The following is a 21,710-nucleotide window of genomic DNA, read 5'->3' as shown; positions in this document are numbered from 1 at the left end:
AATATTTTTGAACGGCGCTACCGCGCCAGCCAGGAATTGAATAACAATAAACATGCCAAACAAATCATGTCGGCTACGCAAGTTTGCCTCATCGCGTTCGTGATCGCCAACAATGCGGGAATGGTGGACACTGGAAGAGCAAGCAGCGTAGTTCTATATCGCCAAACCAGCGACACTAGTTGAAGCCCTAAAGTTTCGGCATGCGTACAGCAGCAGCTGTGATAAGCCTGTCATGAGTAATTAACTCTCTTTAACGTTTGAAAATAAAATTATGGGGTTTTGGGCGCGAAAACCACGATCTGATTATGAGGCACGCCAAAGTGGGGGATTCCGGAATAATTTGGACCACCTTGGATTCGTGAGCGTGCAACGGGTGTTTTAGCATTTCGCCCCCACAGGGACACTAACTATACCGAACGCATTCGACGGACCATGGATGACTGGAATATAATTAGGAATTAAATTTGTCAGTGAAGCGCTATATCTTGCCACCTTGCCAGGATCATCGATAAAAACACGAAAACGCGTCATGAAATAGTTATTCACAATGTGCAAAAAGCAAGCAATAATTTATCTGTGACAAACATGTATCAACGTCTCATTTAAGACGGCGGCAAGCTGACAGTATACTTTTCGAGCGTGTCGCGCGAATCTGACATGCCCATACAAAAGGCATGTGGGGGGTAACAATTCTCTGAAATAAGGCACTTTCGTGCGGTACTCACTTATTTTTCCGTATCGACGAGGGCGGATCCGCTTTCAGAGTCAAAGAAACGACGCCGCGTACTCCGAGGGTTAGTAAGGGTCCTTGGTTAACGCATCGAAGACGCAAAATGGAGAGCACGCTCTGCCAGTTTTCGAAGTCGAAAACAAAGGCGCGAACCGACTTGCCCGAGCAACCGGCGCCGCTTCCCGCCGTGAAAGATGTGAAAGGGAAAAGATTGAAAGGGTAGGTTGCGAGAGAGAACGGCAAATGGAGGTTGAGCTCACATGACCAACGCAACGCCCTCGCTCATGGCTTTCGTCACGTGATAGTTGAAGGCGTCGAGAGAGCGTGGTTGTGAGAGGCGCTATGCAGCCGCAGGGCGCAACACTACATTTGCTACTAGGTACAGCGTTTTGGCGCTGAGCCGTGCTCCCTCAAGGGCTGCAGAAGATAGCGCCAACCTTTCCCTTTCCCTCAAGAACCACTTATCATCACAGCGTTTGACCGCTGGCGCCACGCTGCGCCGCTCGCACGTACCGCGTTTCTAGGTGGTTCCGTTCACCGAGGGCGCTCGAACGCAATGACATGGTTTGCACGAATGCAACCCTTGGAAGCGTGGCTGCATGGCTGAGTGGTTATGGCGCTCGCTTCGAGATCTTGCGTACGCGGGTTCGAAACCCGCTCTGGGTACTTTTTTAGGGGCGAAGCTCCTTATAGCGGCACCCGTTCGTCCCCGTCGTAGTAGGTAGCCACGTCTAGATTTATGAATTGCTCAATAGATGGCGTTGTGTGTCCGTATATGTATGTATACCCATATATACATATATATGTATACGTATAGTATAACCGGAAGCCGACTTCCGGTTCCGTTTCCACTTCCGGTTCCGGAAGCCAGCTTCCGGCTTCCGGAAAACGCTTCCGGCGTTTTATGAAAAAAGAAATCCGAAAGTTGTGTCCGTAGCGCGGAATCGAACCAGGGATCCCTCGCTTCCGAACGCGCGGCGCTAACCACTACGCCACGAAGCCACGCACAACGATGGCAATAAATACCCAACATTAACGAAAGGCCGCGTTTCTAGCGCGTTTCTAACGCGTTTGTGCTAGCGCGTTACGGCCCGTGTAAGAAGCTGGTGTAAGACGCTGTGGCCTCTCCGCCTTACCTTCAACGCGTTTCGAACTCGCTGCCCAAGGCGGTGGCAAGTCAAGTTCAAGTCGAGGAGCGTTTATGAATACGGGGGGTCAACAGTCATGTGATGGCGTCGGCAAACGCGGTGCGCGTTCCGGCATGTGTAAATGGCTGCGTAAGACGCTGTGGACGCTCCCCCTTACTAAAGAGTACTGCACGTTTCTAACGCGTTTGTGCTAGCGTCCCCTTAAGTGGGAGATCCCATGATTCCCTCCGGAGCTTCGCCCACTCACAATCATTCATCCCGTGGATATGCTGTGATTTTTTTTAATATCACGCTTTTCCCTTTTTTTTTCTCTCACTGTTTGCCAGCGCGGTCGCTTGAACCCCGGCGCCACGGCGGCAGTCGTGGTGCCGGGCGCCGACGCGAAGCGGCGGTCGTTGGGGTGTTGCGGAGCGCAGCGTAGCAACACCCCAAATAAATGAATACTGCTCCAGTCAGGTAGACTGCTCCCTCCCTGATAGTGAGATTATATTTGGATCATCAAAACAGTGATGCGTTTATAATACTTTGCGTTCACTAATGGCATGCGCCCTCTTCACCAACGAACTGCTTTTCCACTCGGCACAAACCACTGTACCGTATTGTTGCCAGGGTTTTATTTATCTTAATTCAAAGCAAGAGCCTTGTCTCGCTAGTAGATTGTTTTTTTGTGTATTTGCTTTGTGTGTGTGTGTGTGTGTGTGTGTGTGTGTGTGTGTGTGTGTGTGTGTGTGTGTGTGTGTGTGTGCGTGTGCGTGTGCGTGTGCGTGTGCGTGTGTGTGTGTGTGTGTGTGTGTGTGTGTGTGTGTGTGTGTGTGTGTGTGTGTGTGTGTGTGCGCGCGCGTGTGTGCGTGTGTGCGTGTGTGCGTGTGTGTGTGTGTGTGTGTGTGTGTGTGTGTGTGTGTGAAGATTCCTGTGAGACATACATTTTTATTACAATGAAAGCGTGGAAGCCCTCCCCGTGCAGAAATGGTATTAGTGGCTCAGCGAACTTATCGTCCACGAGTCGACGCCTATAACATTTTGTTGCGATAGTAATTAGGCGAACGCTCGAGGCGCATTCACGCCTTCGGCGTCTCCTTGCTCACCTTGGCCAGTTGACAGGGCACGCACGGCTCGCGCGCGAAGGCTGCGAGGGTATCCACAGACATGAAGTGAGTTTGGCCGGAAAATGACGCAATGAAGTGGACGCAGAGTCAACGCTACGCTCTATGGCTACTGCGGCGGAGCCAGGGCTGTGTTCTACCTACCACTGCTGCCATAAGCGTTGTGCGCACGCACGTTCCCGTTAAGAGCTGATCTGCGGATGTTTTGGTCTGAGCTGTAGACGTGAACCTGAGGTTATCGAATGTTTCATTGGGCACTGACTAACCTTAACGGTATCCCTTGCGTCTCGTCTCGTACCATCGGAATGCGACGCCGACGATGCCGCTACCAGCGCTCCAATCGCGCCAGGGTTAGGGAGCCTACATGCAAGCGCTGCTTTTAAAACGGCGGTTGCATGTAGGCTCCCTAGCGGAGCCTGCATGCAAGCGCTGTTTGAGGGTGGTGACAACTCCGAAATTTTGAACGGTATTCATCGCCAAATTTGGTGAGTAGCCATTTTGATTCCGAATTTCGCTAGAAGTCGCGGCGCATTCCTGCTTTCTTTTGGTCATGCTCTGATGTACCCATTTTGGCACGCGATCTATTAAATTTCTTTAATTTAGTTTTGCACCAATGCGCACACGAAACCTGCATACATCTTTAATATACTAGTTGTCTTTTCCTTTTATTTTAACACATCAAACATTTTTTCCATAGCATACAAAGCAACAATTTATAAGGCACGGTGGCATGCTCATGGTAGCAATTCCTCACGCCAATAATGTGAACTGCAATAAACATTGTCGTTGCCTTCCAGTTGTACATAATATATAAAGGGTGTTTTTCGAAGTGTGCTGTAATAAAAACTGCGCTTACAAGCCTGTTTAACTAAAACGTAGACGTGTCATGCACTGCTCTCAGGCACGCTATCGGTCTCTGGCTGCTGAGGCCAAAGTTTATTTTAAAAATGGAATTAGTTTCACGGCACCAACCGTTGCGGGAAACGTAGTCTGTCGGCTGGTCTTTTCGCCATTTTGATTCCCGCATGCTATATTTGGCGGAAAATTTTACCCGCCAATTTAGCTGGTGGCGGCAAGTACCCTTACAAAGTAGGGAGCCTGTATGCAACGACGTTTTAGGGTGGTGACAGCCTTTGTAAGGGCACTTGCCGCCACCAGCTAAATTGGCGGGTTAAATCTGGGGCACAAAATGGCGAAAGACCAGCGACAAACCACATTTCCCGCCACCCTTGGTGACGGGAAATTAACTTCTTTTAATAAACTTTGGCCTGAGCTGCCAGAGACAAATGGTGCGTCTGAGCGCCGTACACGGCACGTCTACGTTTTAGTTAAACAGGCTAGTAAGAACAGTCTTTATTACAGCACACTTCGAAAAGCACCCTTTATATATTATGTACAACTGGAAGGCAACGTCAATGCTTAATACAGTTCACGTTCTTGGCATGAGATAATGCTACCACGAGATCGCCATCGTGTTTTATAACTTGTTGCTTTACATGTGTCGCACGACATGCAATAGAAAAGTAAGTTTGATGTGTTAAAATAAAAGGGAAATGCAATTAGTATATTAAAGATGTATGCAGGTTTCTTGTGCGCATTGGCGCAAAACTAAATTAAAGAAATTTAGTAGATCGCGTGCGAACATGAGTACATCAGAGCGTGACAAAAAGGCAGAAGACTGGGGACCTAAATGGCTACCCAAGAAACACCGCATATCCACGGGGTGAATGATAATGCGTGGGCGAAGCTCCGGAGGGAATCATCGGTAAACCGTGAATCTTCCGTGTAATTCGCCCAGTCTCGCCACACTAATTCGAACGATTGACTTCCACCAATGACACGCGCCATATGTGACGTCATTCCTATTTTATAACAGCGCCCTTCATTATAATTGCACCATCTCCCGCTTAAGGGGACGCTAGCACAAACGCGTTAGAAACGTGCAGTACTCTCTAGTAAGGGGGAGAGGCCACAGCGTCTTACGCAGCCGTTTACACATGCCGGAACGTGCACCGCGTTTGCCGGCGCCATCACATGACTGCTGAGAGAGTATAACCCCCGTATTCATAAACGCTCCTCGACTTGAACTTGACTTGCCACCGCCTTCAACGCGTTTCGAACGCGCTGCCCAAGGCGGTGGCAAGTCAAGTTCAAGTCGAGGAGCGTTTATGAATACAGGGGTAAGGCGGAGAGGCCACAGCGTCTTACACCAGCTTCTTACACGGGCCGTAACGCGCTAGCACAAACGCGTTAGAAACGCGCAGTCTTTCGTTAATGTTGGGTATTTATTGTCATCGTGGTGCGTGTGTCCATGTGCGCTTCGTGGCGTAGTGGCTAGCGCCGCGCGTTCGGAAGCGAGGAGTCCCTGGTTCGATTCCGCGCTACGGACACAACTTTCGGAATTTTTTTTTCATAAAAGTAGACGTGGCTACCTACTACGACGACGACGACTACTACTACTACTACATACTACAGAGGAGGGACAGACCCACACCCTAAGGAGCTTCGCCCCTAAAAATTTGGCGGTAAATAGCAGTCAAAATTTTGGTGTTGTCACCACCCTAAAACGGCGTTGCATGTAGGCTCCCTAGCAGGGCGCTCTTACTTCTGCTAAGGAGCCTACATGCAACGGAACACCATCCGAAGAGTGCAAGCGCTACGCCGAACCTTGCTATCGCTGCCAATACTGCCAGCATTTTTTTCACAGCTTGGCAGCTCTCGGTATCTTTTCTCGAATAGCCCTCGTTCTTGGGCAGAGCTACTGAGCCTACAAGACTGTAGGCTCTGGAAGCCGGAGTAGGTTCGTGTTTTACTATCTATTTGCCTTCAATGTTTAGTCACTCTGCATAATGTGATTTGTATTATATCACATTTATGTTTCGCAGCCCGTATGCTACGTCACCCACGTTTAATGTACCTGTGTTTCACAAGGAATTTGTGTTTAGTAAAAAAAAACTCCTTTGCAATGCTGCCCTCGAACCCAACTATAGACAAAAGACCAAGGACGGCATTTCGTATATTGTGACTTCGAACACACTAGTACTCCTGCTGGAATACTTTGGTGGCGATGTTTAATGTACGCTCCCTTCTATGAAAACCAGACCAGGAACGCATGAGCTGACCCCCTGCTCAAGTCACTGAATTGCGAACTGTTTCTTCGAGGTGAAGATTCGGGCTCTTCTGCTTCCAATAGACGTGTTGTTTTTAATTGAGGCGTTCTCAGCGACTACGTCCTTTATTGGCCCGGATTAATGCTGATGAATTGTTCAAGACTATACTATGCACAACACCCGCTATGTGTCTATTTGCTTATATAGCGGTGTTGAAAGCTTGCCCCGATTTCATCACTTTAAAAGGTAGCTCAATGGGTCTTTGTAGACATTAAAATGCAAGTAGCATTGCATGTGACCTTTACATCAGTGTTGGTTCACATGAAAATAAGTCGCAGTTTGTACCGAAAGGCGAAGCATTGAGTGTGACAGCAAATTATTAGACAGCTTTTCAAAATAAAGCTTACTATGTAAGTGTGCTACGGTGGCTGCTACTAAGCTTCACGCACCGCTGTGTTGTGGACGATTCCGTGAACGAAAGCGTGAAGTCGCCCTGCGACGCTCAATGCACCAAGCTCTGTTCGCTTACTATAAGTAAATCAACAAGCACACTGTCACGCGTGCACAGGCGAACACGAACACTCCTCAGTTGATTACCGCGGACACTGGTTGTAAGTACGATGGCGCCTTTGCAATGCTGCCCTCTAACCGAACTATAGACAAAAAGACCCAATACGGCATGTCCTATATTATGACTTATAACCCACTCTCGCTTCAACGCAAACCAGGCCAGAGAGATCGCAGCACACACAAAACCGCCAGCTATGCGGGGCTACGTAGCCTTCGAACCTATCGCAGATTTCCTCCAAGATAGAGCGCAGGCGGCCGCGCTCAGCCGCCGCCATCAGCGTAGAAGAGGAGATGCGAACTAACGTGGCCCCTCCCCCGCTCTCCTCCTGTGTGGTGCGAAGACCGGGCAATATACGCGACCGGGCATCCTCCCCGGCTTCTTCCCTTGCGCGCGCGAGAAGACGCCGCCACCGCAACCAGCACCATCCTTCTAGGCTCACCCTCGCAAGCTTTCCCTCGCAGCTAGAGCATACGGCGCGCGGCCGCGTTGTTAACGCACTTGGACTTGATACGGAACCTCACGCCGACGCCGACAGCGGAATTTACCCTGGAGTGTCCACATAATTGCTATCGCAGTAACATCTAACTCTATTCTGCTTCGTAGATCTACTCTTATGCAATACTCCTTGGACCTTTAGGTAATAATTAAATAATTAAGACGACGATGCACACTTAATATTCAATATCACTGCGCGTGAGAAACATGTATGTTGTGCGTACCTTTCTGTCTACATTTTACCGCTTCTCATTATTATTAAGCGCTTTCTTAGACCTCCGCAATCAACAAATTTTTGGAGAGGTATTCTGTAAGCATCCACCTAGTGATATGTCCATTTCGTCTGCTGCTGTAGTGATGATTGGCTGTGGCGCGTACGAAAGCGCACCCCAGCCCAGCCATTCAGAACTTCAACAGCAGACGAAATGGACATGTCCACTAGGTGGACTCTTACGGAATACCTCCCAGATTAGCCGAGATAGCGTGAATACAGTAACACGCAGACGAAATATGGAAGTGCTGCCCAATGAGTGATGCATCGTCAGCGACGGCAAGGTTTAGCGTTATGCTTCAACACTTCCAAAGGTGTGGCGCGTCGCAGCACTCAAGACAACTGCCGCTGGCCATAACGAACCGCACCCCGACACCTACCACGTGTCTCACAACACGGGCGTGAAGAGGAGCCCCCCAGTGGCTTTGCAGGCATTGCAACTCAACGGCACACGAGGTGGGACACAGTCGCCTTTAGCGTTCAGTGAAACATTAGATAACATTACATTGCTGTCTCCTGTTCGTTAAGCTCAGAGCAGTGCGCCCATACAGCGCCTGAACAGGAAGATTAGTGCGCTTATAGGGTGCGTGCAGACAACGTTCATGCCATCAGCGGAAGACAGGGCCTTGGCTAAATTAACCACCGAGCGGATTGATGGGAGCGTTTATAGTGCGTCCAATTCGCTTTCGTTATTTCTGCAGCCGAACGCACTATGCGTCTCTGGATGCTCTTTCTCTCTCTCGCCGCGCACGTGACGCGCATGCGCTGTTGATAGCGAGGCAGCACGACGACGGTGGTGGCGTAGGCGAAGGCGGCGGCCACGACTTGAATGCCCCTCAAGCGTCCGCATAATTGTTATCACTATAAAAGGCCACCCGAGGCCACCAGGAGGTTAACAAAGAAGCTCGAGAACAAGTTAAGGACTGCACAAAGAGCGATGGAACGAAAAATCTTAGGGCTAACGTTAAGAGACAGGAAGAGAACGGTGTGGATCAGAGAACAAACGGGGATAGCCGATATTCTAGTTGACATTAGGCGGAAGAAATGGAGCTGGGCAGGCCATGTAATGCGCAGGGTGGATAACCGGTGGACCATTACGGTTACAGAATGGATACCAAGAGGAGGGAAGCGCTGTCGAGGTCGGCAGAAAACCAGATGGGATGATGAAGTTAGGAAATTTGCAGGCGCAAGTTGGAATACGCTAGCGCACGCCATGGGTAATTGGAGATCGTCCTGCAGTGAACATAAAATATAGGCTGATGATGATGATGAGGCCACCCAAATTACAACCATCATTATACGAAACTATTCATGGCGATGCACACTACTATGGCTCACAGGCGCGCGTCTCCACGGAGTGCCTTTTCCCGCGATAGCAGTATAGGCGGACTCCGCCCACCTTGCAGGTATCACGTTTCTCTGACGAAAAATATCCGGGCCGATCCCTAAGGTAATCCCGTCGGAAAATGTGGGTCGACGACGAAGAAAGCATGAGAAAAACTGACACGTGAAGCACGCGCCAGATGGTTCGAAGTGCGTGAGCAGCACCAGTGCTATGATGGCCCAATGGTTCTCCAAGACTGTCAAGACATGTTCACCATCTGTCTTGTAGTTATTTATGCCATTTTCGGTAGAATTTACCCACGTTAAAGCTATCTAACAGAAAACTCAAGATGTGATGTGCGTTATTGATCGCAAGTTTTTGATAGATGCGGGTGTATATACTCGCGGACAACTTTCTGTGGCAATGAAAGGAAAGCTCCGGAGGCAAAGCACGCACAAGTGAGAGCGCTTCTGAAAACAGTACCGTGTTTTAATCCACGTTGGTTTAGGCTGGGGAAGAGGAAACATAACCGCTTATTAGCAACAGGTAAATAAGAAAGAACACACCACTGAGTGTAAAAGTTTGCTTATTTTGCGGCTTTTCCTTTCCGCGTCTTGGCAAACGGGAAACCGTCGCTTGTGAAAGCGGCGTCCATTCAGCGTCTGTTCCGAGCAACCAAAAGCGCTGTGTAACGCTGCCGGACCACTTGACGCAGTAACACATGTGCAGCATCCCCGCGCCCGTAGCTTTCCCTTCATTGCCACAGAAAGTTGTCCGCGAGTATAGAAATGCCACTTCGATAAACGGAGAGCATACATGCTCGCCCATGACGTACGCAGGCACGCGCAGCTGCCGATGCATATCAACTATCACAATATAAGCATGCTGTATGTCGCATCCTGAAAAAATTGCCGCGTATCTGCGTGCTTCGCTGCAAATGTCGTCGAAAGATGATAGTCTTCTGCCGGCCGTACTACATGAGTGCTGGTCTGATCCGCGGCCACCCGTGATGCTGTTCTCGTACCATTTCCGTCCTGGCATGATAAATGCAATGGAGGTTTGTTTGAACAGATTTCATTTTACCGCATTATTTCATCAAGCGGCCATTTATGTTTTGCCCTGCCTCAGACAGCGCTTCCTTTATGTTGAATCGGCCGCATCTGGCTGGCATTGATAAAATTGAGGAGGCGCTGCGTGAGACATGGACGCCATCTGGCAATACATCGGGAAACATGAGCTTGTGCAGAGGGTTTCCTTCCTCCATGGCAGAGGGCGCTCGTCGGCGCGCAGTCGGGGAACGTCGTTCGTCGGCGCGCATAGCATGGCATTTTCAGCGCAGCTTAAGAAACTAGGGTCTTCAGAGTTACGTATCTATGTATTTTCTATTAAAGGAACACACCTCCTAATACTTACCTAGTGATGTTGCGCCTCAGATATGCGTAGTATTAACTTTGTGATCGATAACGTTTACAAGTATGAACAGCCGTACCAGTTTAAGTAGTGTGGGCGGTAAGCAAGTGGTCCAACTTTGGCCGGGTGGCTGAATCAGGTGACAGACAGCAGACAAACAGACAGACAGACAGACCAAATTTACAGCGTTTAAGTTCCCCAAGAAAGACTATCGTCTTTAAAAGCACTGAGATGTTCTGGCCTAGTTTTTTGCAGCGAAGCTGTTAAGGGCCCACTCTTCGATAGTCGCGTCCGGATGTGGAAAAATCTCTCACTGGCTGTATACTGTATGTGCGAGTGAAAGCGCGCGAAGGCCGCGCGCTTTCACAGGAAGCGAACGCACTGCGGAGAGCAAACACTTCTTCCATCGCGCGAAAGGCCATGGGGGGATAGGAGGGATGGGAGTAAACGTTGGGCTGCGGCACCAAATGCGTATCTTGCGGCCGGGCGCAAGGGGTACTGGCGACTCAATCTCCCACGAGAAAGGAGGACAGCGGGAAGGCAGCGGGGGAGGGAGGGGTTGCGGCTTCTGCTCTGCGAGCAACTTGTACTTTGCGCGGCGCCGAGCAGTCGCGCGCACCCTATCTTGAAAGCTATCTGCAACACAGCTCCTACCTTTGTATGCGCTGTGCTTTCGCCGCTCAGTTTCCGTTGAAGCGTTAGAGCGCATGAACCTTCGCTCGCTGCTGCTGGCGCGCTTGCTCACGCCAGCATTTGGACAGCGAATCTGTGCGGTCACACAAACAACGCCCAGAACTGTTGCGACAGCGGCGGCATTTTGCCCGCGTTCGCACCAAACGCGCGCGGCGTTGGTGACGTGTTTTTGAAGAACGTGCCAACCTTTGCCGTAAACCCTATGGCGGTGTACCGTAGCGACCATGAGAGTATATGATACCTGTCGTCAATAAATAAATAAAAACCACCGGATCATATCTATTTCTTATTTTTAATAGTTTAATAACCAATTACACCATCACATCTTAATAGTCATTATTGGAAATACACGTTTCCCACCATAGCACAGCTTCGCTGGTCTTCCATCTGCACCCCAGTGGAAGGGCCGGAAGGTTTTTTTTTTTTTTGTAGAGGTCCAGAGAGTGTCATTTTTCTATTATTGTGAATCAGAACACAAACAATACAGCATTGCAAACTACCCACTGACTAAGCGTCACTTGATTGCAGAACATCGAACAGCAGGGATAAGGTAATAGGATTATTTACAGAAAAATACGGTGTTTTGCTTCTCAAGAGCGAGAAAACTTTCCCATGACACTCTACGTAGTGGGCAGTCTAGATTATTATAGATCACCTGCCATTGTTTGGCGTGCACTTAAAGGTGGTCTGGGCTCCCCGGTGACCATCTGCTGACGCCAACACGTGGATTGGAGTCGACATATTCCCCAGCCTTACTTGGCTTTATGAAGGTTAGTTGGTTGTACAGCCCACTTATGAAAGGCGCAACCCCTTCCGAAATGTTGCAAATGAAAACATTGTTTTTCGAGCGTGCCGTCCACATGATATAAATGCTTATATACACATGTTATGTCGCACGAAAAGTAAATAGAACTCATAACTCTGAATCCGCTGTCTCTGCAAATCAAGAAAACAGGAATAAAGATTCCGCATCAACGAACCTTTTAGACAAGGTGGGTTTCTAGTGCTGATATTTGTCTATCTGTTTCAAACAGCGGCTTATTTCTCTGTGCTGGTACGCTCTAACAAACCTACAAAGACGGAACTCCTCTGGAGAAGTGGACTTCGAAGAGATATAGCACTTTTTTTTAGCTCGCACTTAATTTTTCGTTCTTGTTCTTGCCGTGAACAGTACACGTCAATTTCTGGCAACATTAAAACAGAGGGAAAAGCAAAGAACAACCTCCACGCCCTATTAGTATGAGGATGAAAGAAGAAGAGGACGAAGGACGGGGCTGACGTTTGTTCGTTATTGTCTGACCGCTTCTATCTTCACCGTCACCGAAGTCCAGGAATCCCGACGGAGGAAGGACGAGATAGTTTTTTGTAGGAAGTAAGTATGCTGTTTCATCCTTCAGGGCAGTACATGTATTTCAACAGAAGGTCGACAATCATTTTTGCTAATGTTTTGAGTGCAGCAATTAAATTAAGGTTGCCAGGAGCAACTGAAATCTCATCGGGCAGTATGTCATGGCTGGGTAGCGTTCCTTTTCTTCCGAAGATCATCTGTCAATGGCCATAGGAGTTCTCAAACATAATTTTTCGGTAAACACGAAGCTTGGGAATACGTCGATGGTGTTTGTCCGTCGTGATTTGGTTGTTTGAGTCCACAATCTGGAAATTTAGCAAGTACGATTTTCCCTACTTCGACTTCCGAGTTCAAAAACACAAAATTTGTGTTACCCTGGACATGAGAACAAATGCGCACTTTAGGCGTTGCTTTTCACCGTGCCGTTGCGAACACTGAAACTGTTTTCTAGGACATTGCTGCAGTACGCCGTAAAATAATTATTGCTAAAAGCAACTTGAGTGGGCAGTCATGTTTCGGCACTGTGCTTCCCTCGTCATATTTTCCCTAACTTTGCAGCAAAAGGAAAACTTGCCTTAAACACATCTGATAGTTTAGTTGCTTTGACGGCTAGCCAGCAAAATAAAAGTGCGCACAAACAACACAGAAGGTGAAATTGTTTATTATTGGTGTGTAAGATCAACGAGCGGATAATAAACCAGACATTCAGCAGTGACAGTAGTAAATTATTTGTAATGTTTATCTGATCGGGTAGGCTTTTTCTCACATGACCGTTTCCTTGCAGCTTTGACCTACGAGAGCTTCCTCGGCAGCCGTCCTGAGAGCAGCAGGAAGACCCCACGACGCTGCCTGCGTTCCGCAATGAGACAAAGGTTTTTGCACACCTATTATGTAGATCATCATCATTAGCAGCAGCCTATATTTAAGTCCACTGCAGGACGAAGGCCTCTCCCTGCGATCTCCAATTACCCCTGTCTTGAGCTAGCTTATTCCAACTTGCGCCTGCAAATTTCCTGACTTCATCGTCCCACCTGGTTTTCTGCCGTCCTCGACTGCGCTTCCCTTGTCTTGGTATCCATTCTGTAACCCTAATGGACCACCGGTTATCCATCCTACGCATTACATGGCCTGCCCCGCTCCATTTCTTTCTTTTAATGTCAACTAGAATATCGGCTATCCCAGTTTGTTCTCTGATCCACACCGCTCTCTTCCTGTCTCTTAACGTTACTCCTAAGATTTTTCGTTCCATCGCTCTTTGTGCGGTCCTTAACTTGTTCTAGAGCTTCTTTGTTAACCTCCAAGTTTCTGCCCCATATGATAGCACCGGTAGAATGCAATGATTGTACACTTTTCTTTTCAATGACAGTGGTAAGCTCCCAGTCAGGATTTGGCAATGCCTGCCGTATGCACTCCAACCCAATTTTATTTTTCTGGAAATTTCTTTCTCAAGGGACCCTGAGTAATTGACCTAGATAAACGTACTCCTTTACAGACTCTAAAGGCTGACGGGCGATCCTGAATTCTTGTTCCCTTGCCAGGCTATTGAACATTGTCTTTGTCTTCTGCATATTCATCTTCAACCCAATTCTTACACATTCTCGATTAAGGTCCTCAATCATCTGTTGTAATTCATCTCCATTGTTGCTGAATAGGACAATGTCATCTGTAAACCGAAAGTTGCTTAGATATTCGCTGTTGATGCTCACTCCTAAGCCTTCCCAGTCTAAGAGCTTGAATACTTCTTCTAAGCATGCGGTGCTTATGCAGATATATTATTGTAAATGGTAGGAGGAGCGTTTCATAAATAGGGTCGAATTCACAGCGGCGTTTCGAGTAATTTCCCTGTACCATTGCCAGGCCGCATTTGCATAAGAGATTTTAGCATCGTGATTAGCTGACATCTTCTCTTGCGCCCTAGAGTAAGGACAAGCTCGGGGACATTTCACCCGCGAGATTGTTGTGAAGAGCTGAAGCTAACGTACTTAGGTGCAGCCATAACTTTGTAAAGAAGGGAGCACAATATATCTCGCACCACAGCGTGCTTCGTATGACCCCATTGGGTGATCTAAGTACCCGAACAAAAATAGCATATTTAAATAGCACACTTCGTGATGTATGCTTGCGTGCCGCTTTCATGCTTTCTAGGCATTCCACTAATTATTAAGTGGGTCCGTATTCCACAAAATATTCTTATGCTAAAATTATAGGCAGCAAGTTAATTATGATCTTGGACATATTATTAGCGTTGGCAACCGTCGAATAGCAAACAGCGACGGCAAAACGTTTCGTGAACTTGGTGCCTAGCTTAATACAAGGCGATTCACTTGGCTGAGCGCATAAAATAAACCGAATTTAACGTGTATATAACAAGATATCCGCAACTGTGAAAATTTTCTACATACCTGCAGTTATTTTTCTTTGATAGTTTCGGTGTACTATGTCCAAGATGCCATTGGACCACGAATTATTCGTCTCGAGAGTTTCAATATCAGCCTAACCGGTCTAAGAAATTTTATGTAAATGTTTCCCTCCGATCTCATGTCTGCTTCTTCATGCTGCTACTTCTTTTAGCGAGCAACACATAAATTGCGCTGCACGTGTTTTTCTTGCATTACAGCCAGCCATTGGAAGATATGGTCGGAGCGCCAAAGGTAAGAATGCAGAAAAGTTTACGGTCTGTAAATGATCGCGTTTGAGCATTAGGGGCCGAATTCAAAAACCGTTTGGTTCGCACATGATCTTCCAATTGACTGTTTGCTTTAGCTAATAATGTGTCAAGCAAGAACGACGTCGCGGGATTAAATCCCGGCCGCAGCGGCCCATTTCAATGGGGCGAAATGCAAAAACGCCCGTGTCTCAAGCAATGGTGGCACGTTAAAGATCCCCTGGTGGTCAAAATTAATTCGGAGCCTCCCTCTGCGGCATGCCTCATAATCAGACAGTGGTTATGGCACGTAAAACCCTAGAATTCGGACTTCAGTTCAGTATTATGTACAGCAATAACATGGGCAGAAATTTACTCATACGAGCAACTTTAGGGTATGAATATGGACCCTCTATAGTAAGTCCTCTTTGTCATCTGTTTGTCGCCTTCACTAATGCACTGAAACAGCGTTGTAACGAAGTTGAAGGGGTAGCCAGAATTTCTTCGCTATTGTGCGTTCTATCTATTAATGCGTTCTATCTATTATTACCGTTTACTGCAATACATGCCCAATGGAGAAGTAAGAAGACGGCTTTGCGACCCACTGAACCGCTACATGGCCACGCATGCGATCAAACTCGACTAAAGCAACAAAAGAATCTTTGGCGTGCGCAACACGCCACTTAGCACCCGGCGCGACAGCCTTTAGATAGCTGTCTTCGGTTCCATCGTGATCGCCTTTCGCTTCCGCTTTCCACATGGCTTGCCGCGCTCGAGCAGCACGTGTCACCCAACACAGCGCTCCGCCGTGTGATCGAGCGGGCAAGTGAACCTCGCCATGCCGGCTTTGCTCGGCCGGCTCGTGGCCTCAGAGATTGCGCAGGTGACAAATTGATCTCAGAAGCCACGCCAAGTTGCTCTGTGCGGCGCGCCGCAAGGAGAGGGAGAAGTGAAGGGACGCCCTGGGCGTGACGCCCAAGATTGTACCTGGAAGATCTCGAAGGCCAGGCCCAGCTGGGTTGCCTGCGCGGCGCATCGTAGAGAATCAGAGAAGTGAATGCACGAATATTTCGCACAGCTGCGCGTAGCCGGCAAGCATGTAACGACTTGCGCTGGCTTCCGTATGATCCCCGAGATTGCGCAGGGGAATTCACGTTGGCCACGCCCATCTGCTCCTGCCTGCGGGGCGTGCAGCGCAGTAGAAATGAACGCACCGTCTAGCGTTGCCTAGCAGCAGCCAGGCCCGCGCAAGAGAGAGGTCAGTGCAAGTGCGATAGTGAGCCGCTGCTTATAAAGTTTTTTTTTCCAGGGGATTTAGCTGCTTGTGCGCAGGTGCGCCACTGTGCGCGGCGCTGAGAAAGATTATACTCGCGGACAACTTTATGTGGCAATGAAGCGAAAGTAACGGACGCGTGGATGCGGCACATGTGTTACCGCGCCAAGTAGTCCGGCACCGTTTGACAGTGCTTTTGGTTGCTCGGAGCAGACGCTGAATCGACGCAGCTTCCACGTGAGACGATTTCGCGTTTGCCCAGACGCGGAAGGGAAAAGCCGCAAGATAAGTAAACTTTTACACTCAGTGGTGTGTTCTGTCTTATTTACCTCTTGCTAATGAGGCGTTTATGCTTTCTCTTCCCCAGCCTAAACGAACATGGATTAAAACGCGGGATTCTTTTCAGTAGCGCTATTACTTGTGCGCGCTTTGCCTCCGTAGCTTTCCCTTCATGACCACAGAAAGTTGTCGGCGTAGTCGACGCGCGGACGCGGGAGCTTTGAACTGCCGCGGCGAGCGAGTGCCGAATCCAGCAGAAGGCGGCGTATACTCGGGGCGCAGCGTTCGGGCATTATTTGGCTTCGGAGGCGCATCTAGTTAATTGTATTTATCGGCAGAACACTTTCACTTTGTTAAAACGAGGTTTTAAATGCACGAATGCTTGTGGGACTTCAAGGGTAATTTAATTTACTTCGTTATATCCATTATTTCCTTATATCCCGTTTCATTACCAGAGATGTTCGAGTGTAGTATGTCCAGCATGAGGACTGAGTCGAATTTTCTTTTAAGAACAATTCAGACGTAAGGGCATTTTGTGGATACGGTCCCAGATTTCCATTCAACATATCTCCTTCCGCGGCCTTTACTTAAATTATTTGTGATTTCATCAGCCATTCTGACGAGTGCATATGCGTGTCTGTGTTTGCGGATAAATTGTATTATATTCCACAGCTGATATACGGGACATTCGCTCCAACGCGTTTTTTTCCAGATGACATTCCGCATGGTTGAATTAGGCTGCCTTGTTGCCGCGAACGTGAAAAGATACCGATCTGAAGGCGTCCTATTGTGGTGTGCTTGCAACAACCATGCAAAAGTGTGTCTGTGGATTGTTTTTTGGGGATTCTCAATCGTATTCGTCCACTGTCAGTGGTTCCAGCAGTGATAACTCACGGCCGAAACGGATAGTGCATGGTCCTCGTGTTGCAATTTCCTAAAAGTGATACAGTGCCTCATCAGCGTGCTGCGGTTTCGGGCACGTATTCACAAAAGTATCTCACGCTGGAATTGTTCGTAAGAGAAAATGCCAGCCAGTTCTTGTACCGAACATATTATTTTGGAAGGTGGCCGGCTAATGGCAAAAAGCCCTGGCGAACAAAAAGTCCTGTGAGTGTGGCTCGAAGTCCCCTTCATCAATACGCAGGGGACGCGACTGTTTGTGCTGGGTGTCAGCTTGGCCGGCGTGGTCACCAGCTGCTGCATCACGGCGCTGCTCATGATGTACTATTTCGCGGAGCCCGAGTGTGGAGAGCTGCCGAACTGGGACTCTCACGGTGACCCCGCCAGTGAGTGATACAAATGCGGTTACGATACTAACTTGCTCACCTTTACGAACTTTGCGTAGATGGGCTGAGAACTTCATATTATCTTAAGAATATAAGTCTATGTTGGTTTGAAGTCATGCCTCCCACTCAATTTTATGCCGCACTTGTCTTCCACAGTTCACGGCCGGCTCATCCTTTTGATGACGACGATGGAGTGTCTATCTGACCACTGACGAAGAGTGAAAAGGAGTAGCATCGAAAAAGGAATCGCTACAAAATAGCGGCTCAAAATCATTTTTTCAATAACTGAAATTAAGAGCCGCTCTATCTGAAGCCTTATGAACAAGACTTGAGCTAATCAAATGAGGTGATTCTGACATGTCTGTTGTGCCGAATTTACTGTAAGGTGGCACAACAAGCATGATCACCGGATATATGAAATTCCTTGCTAGTATTGGGAGTACCTAATACGTACATTGGCGCAGAAATCTCCTCGCTGTTATTTCAATCGCAATAATGAGTGCTGGGCGTGCGGCGCCACCAAATGACGCGGCGTTCTCACATGAGAGCAATTTTGAGACAACGGAACAACAACAGGAAACGAAGTGTTTTAATTCGTAGGATTTGTCTCTTCGTAGTATAGTCGCCACCAAACTAGCTTGTGCATTTTCTAAAGTCACAATGGCTCGCGTACGCACTTGGCACAGTGGATGGCCACATTACTTCCATTTCTTGGTCACAGCGGGTCCGCGGGAACATTCGAACGCGCTGCGAGCAAAAAACTGTCTGTAATGTGGCCATGCACATTGCCAATCCTGCGGTGTGAGCCAAATTTTAAAAGTGCGCGCAATCCTGGTGACGTATCGCGAGCAACGTGGGCGGGACAATGTCGATGTTTTTATTATTGATCACAGCAGGGCGCCATGTCTCAAGGCTCCATCTATTGGCCCCAGTGATAGAAAATTTACTTCACTTTACAGTTATTGCACTCGTGCTTCGAACTATGCACAACTTACTGGTGTCGGTTTCTTGTATTTTCTTCGCCTTCTGAGATTCAGAAGCCACCATTCATGCAATAAACGTACCTCATTAGGTACGTACATACGTTTATTGTGTCTTCTTGACCGTGTCACGTTTATAGGGCTGTTTTCTTCCAAAACAATAACCGACTAGCTCCGCTAGTCACGTTATTAAAGATGTCACCACTTCACCCACGTTGCTTGATATAGTAAATCATTCGCTCTCCCAGACTGTAACGCCATTTGTTTGCTTAGTATACTTTCGCCCAAATTGTCGGAAGATGTGACGCCGTGATAATTGCAGAACGGCAGAGCGCGTGCACCGGCGAGCCCTGCGAGGACACCAAGTGCGAACCGGCCCCTGATAACACCACCTGCGACGGAGTGGTTCGTTCCTTCGCCGACGCGTGTCGCTGCTGCCCGGCGTGCGTCACTGTACTCGGTAAGAGGATGCGGCGGTTAATGCTCAAGTAATGGTGTCTGCTAAACAAAATCCTAAATATGATTTGCTCTTTAGGGTTCATGTTGTCTTTTGTCTCAGTGCTGAAGAGAGTCACTGCGCGTAATTTTGAAAAGTTTGGAAACTCTTTTTTTTTTAGGAGAAAGGTAAATAATTTGTAAATAGGTTCGTCTTATGATAAGGTCGGAACGCGGAAAGGGGGAGGGAAGTGCAAAGCGCCTGTGCTGACTTTGGTGAAGTCTAAGACAAGAGCACTTATAACAAAAGACGACGTAGGCGTCGTGCTTTGAAAAAATTTCGCTAGGCGGACGTTCAATGAGAGCTCGCATTGTGTATGTGTAAAGATGTTGAAAGCAAGTCTAGAAAATAACTATGACCGGCTGTCGAAGCTGAAACTCAGTACCGCAATAACATGGCCATGTGCCTCCCCGCCTGACTTTTCACTGCTTATAAAATTACCACAGCAAAAATCCCGTTAGACCAACAAGCCATGACAGTGAGCCAACAAAATAAGTTGCAATAGAAAACAGTTAGAGTCCTTAAAGAGGCCCTGAAATACCGTGTTATCATAGTAAGACAACGTTGCCCATCAGTTTATCAGGCTCCCGTGGACATTCGAGCCAAATAATATAGCACTGAGTGCAGTAGGGGATATAATATCATGTCGAACGCAATGAAAAAAAAAACACTTCCTCTCGATTCCGCTATGTCGTCTTGCAGCGTCATCGCAAGCAATGGGACCTACAACAACTACTGCCTGATTTTGACATCGCGAGAACATTCTCAGTAATACGTTTATTGGTCATCTGAGATAAACGAAAAAATACATATGTCCGCGATCTAAAAAGAAGTATAGAAAAGCCATTTCATCTTTGCAAGGCGAGTGTAAACACGACCGTTGCACGTTGCTGCACGTACTGCGCTTTGACTTCGAGATGATGAGCGTAGCGTAGATACCACGGCCGCCACGGGTTGGCGCCACAAGCCATTTCGCGTTCAACCTTTGGGTGGGACCAGCGGTAAATTGCACCCTTCCATCCACTTGCCGTCTCCCTTGTGTAGTTTCCAGGATACTGGCGGAAATGAAAGGAGACAGCAAGCCGCTCATCGCTTCGATAGCTGCGTCTAACTTCGGCAGTGTTTCAAGGAATCAAACAAGTTTTGCGGCAGAAAATTCGTGAGACGACGTAATTTAATAGTGACGTCAGTCTATGAGTAGTTAGAAAACTGGGCTCGAATCCACAAAAATCCACAAAATCCACAAAAAATTGTTACGCTTGAATTATTTTTCAGAAGAAAGAATTTTAGCCAGTCCGGATGCCAGGCATATCATTACCGAATGGTGCCAGCCACTGGCAGAGCGAACTTACGAATGAATCGCTCGGTTAAAATTGCCTCTGTTTCATGGCCTCTGCAATACTGGCACCAAGGTTCTCTTGGGACTATTTATAATTTTCGTGTATGCATTTAATTATGTCATATGTTTGAAAGGAAATCTTTGAAAGAGGTTAATTGAAGAGAAGGATAGAAGATTAATAAATTGAGCCACCGATGCTTCATTTTAATTTCTTATGCCGAGCACAATGGATCTACCGCAAACTCCACCGGGTATTTCTACGAAAACTTCCAGTAATATTAGAAAAAAGCCATAGTGAAATAAAAGGTGGGTCGGAGACATGCCGTGAGTGGTGGTGACCATAGTGAAGAAAAAACAGGAAAGAAATATTTATGTTTCTGTATCTGTTACAGAAAATGTAGCGAAAGCAAAATACATCGAGGCCTGACAGAGGCTTCTGCTCCGTTTGGAAAACGGCAACAGCGACTGGTTAGATTCAGTAGAGAAGACAAATGCATCAAGGTCAACTTACAGCATTACAGCAAGAAAAAAAAAGCATTTCCCACCTAAACGTCGTAATAATACATAGGATACTTCATGCAAATAAAACAGTGGTTCATAACACATACGATGCACAAAGAGGATTACATAGGCTCAATAAATAAATGTACCAATACAACATTGCACACAAAATACTGGTGTACCTAAATACATATTCAATCTATAGTAGTAAATTATGCAACTTCCAGGTTATTAAGCTGCCTTGAAAAAACTTAGAAAAAAGAGGCAGAAACAACAGGCACTAGCAATAGTTCATTGCTGCACGCTTTAAATACATAGCCCATCAAAAACTTAAGGAAGTGAAATGCACTCATTTTTACTTTCAAATATTACTACCATAAATATACTACGTGTATTGAAGTCTGTAGACCCTAGAAAATTTAACAGTGCTGAGATTTGGAAAGTTGCGTTACTGACCATAACTGGTTCTTGTTCGTAGGGGCGTGATTAACAGTGGATATTGATTTTTCGGTTTAGCCATGTGGACATATCCAAAAGTTAATAATGCATTGCATCAACTTATAACAATATATCTGAGAGGCTTGAGGTATAGCATGTTTAATTAATAGAGGCTAATTACTGCGATGATTTACCTTGATATTTTGAAAACGTAAGCACTCTCTTTTGTAGTGTAATCAATTTCTTGTAGTCCTTGATATATGTGATGCCC

The sequence above is a fragment of the Dermacentor silvarum genome, chromosome 7 (assembly GCF_013339745.2).
Source record: "Dermacentor silvarum isolate Dsil-2018 chromosome 7, BIME_Dsil_1.4, whole genome shotgun sequence".
NCBI classification, from domain to species: Eukaryota; Metazoa; Arthropoda; class Arachnida; order Ixodida; family Ixodidae; genus Dermacentor; species Dermacentor silvarum.
Note: the sequence above shows the minus strand (reverse complement) of the source record.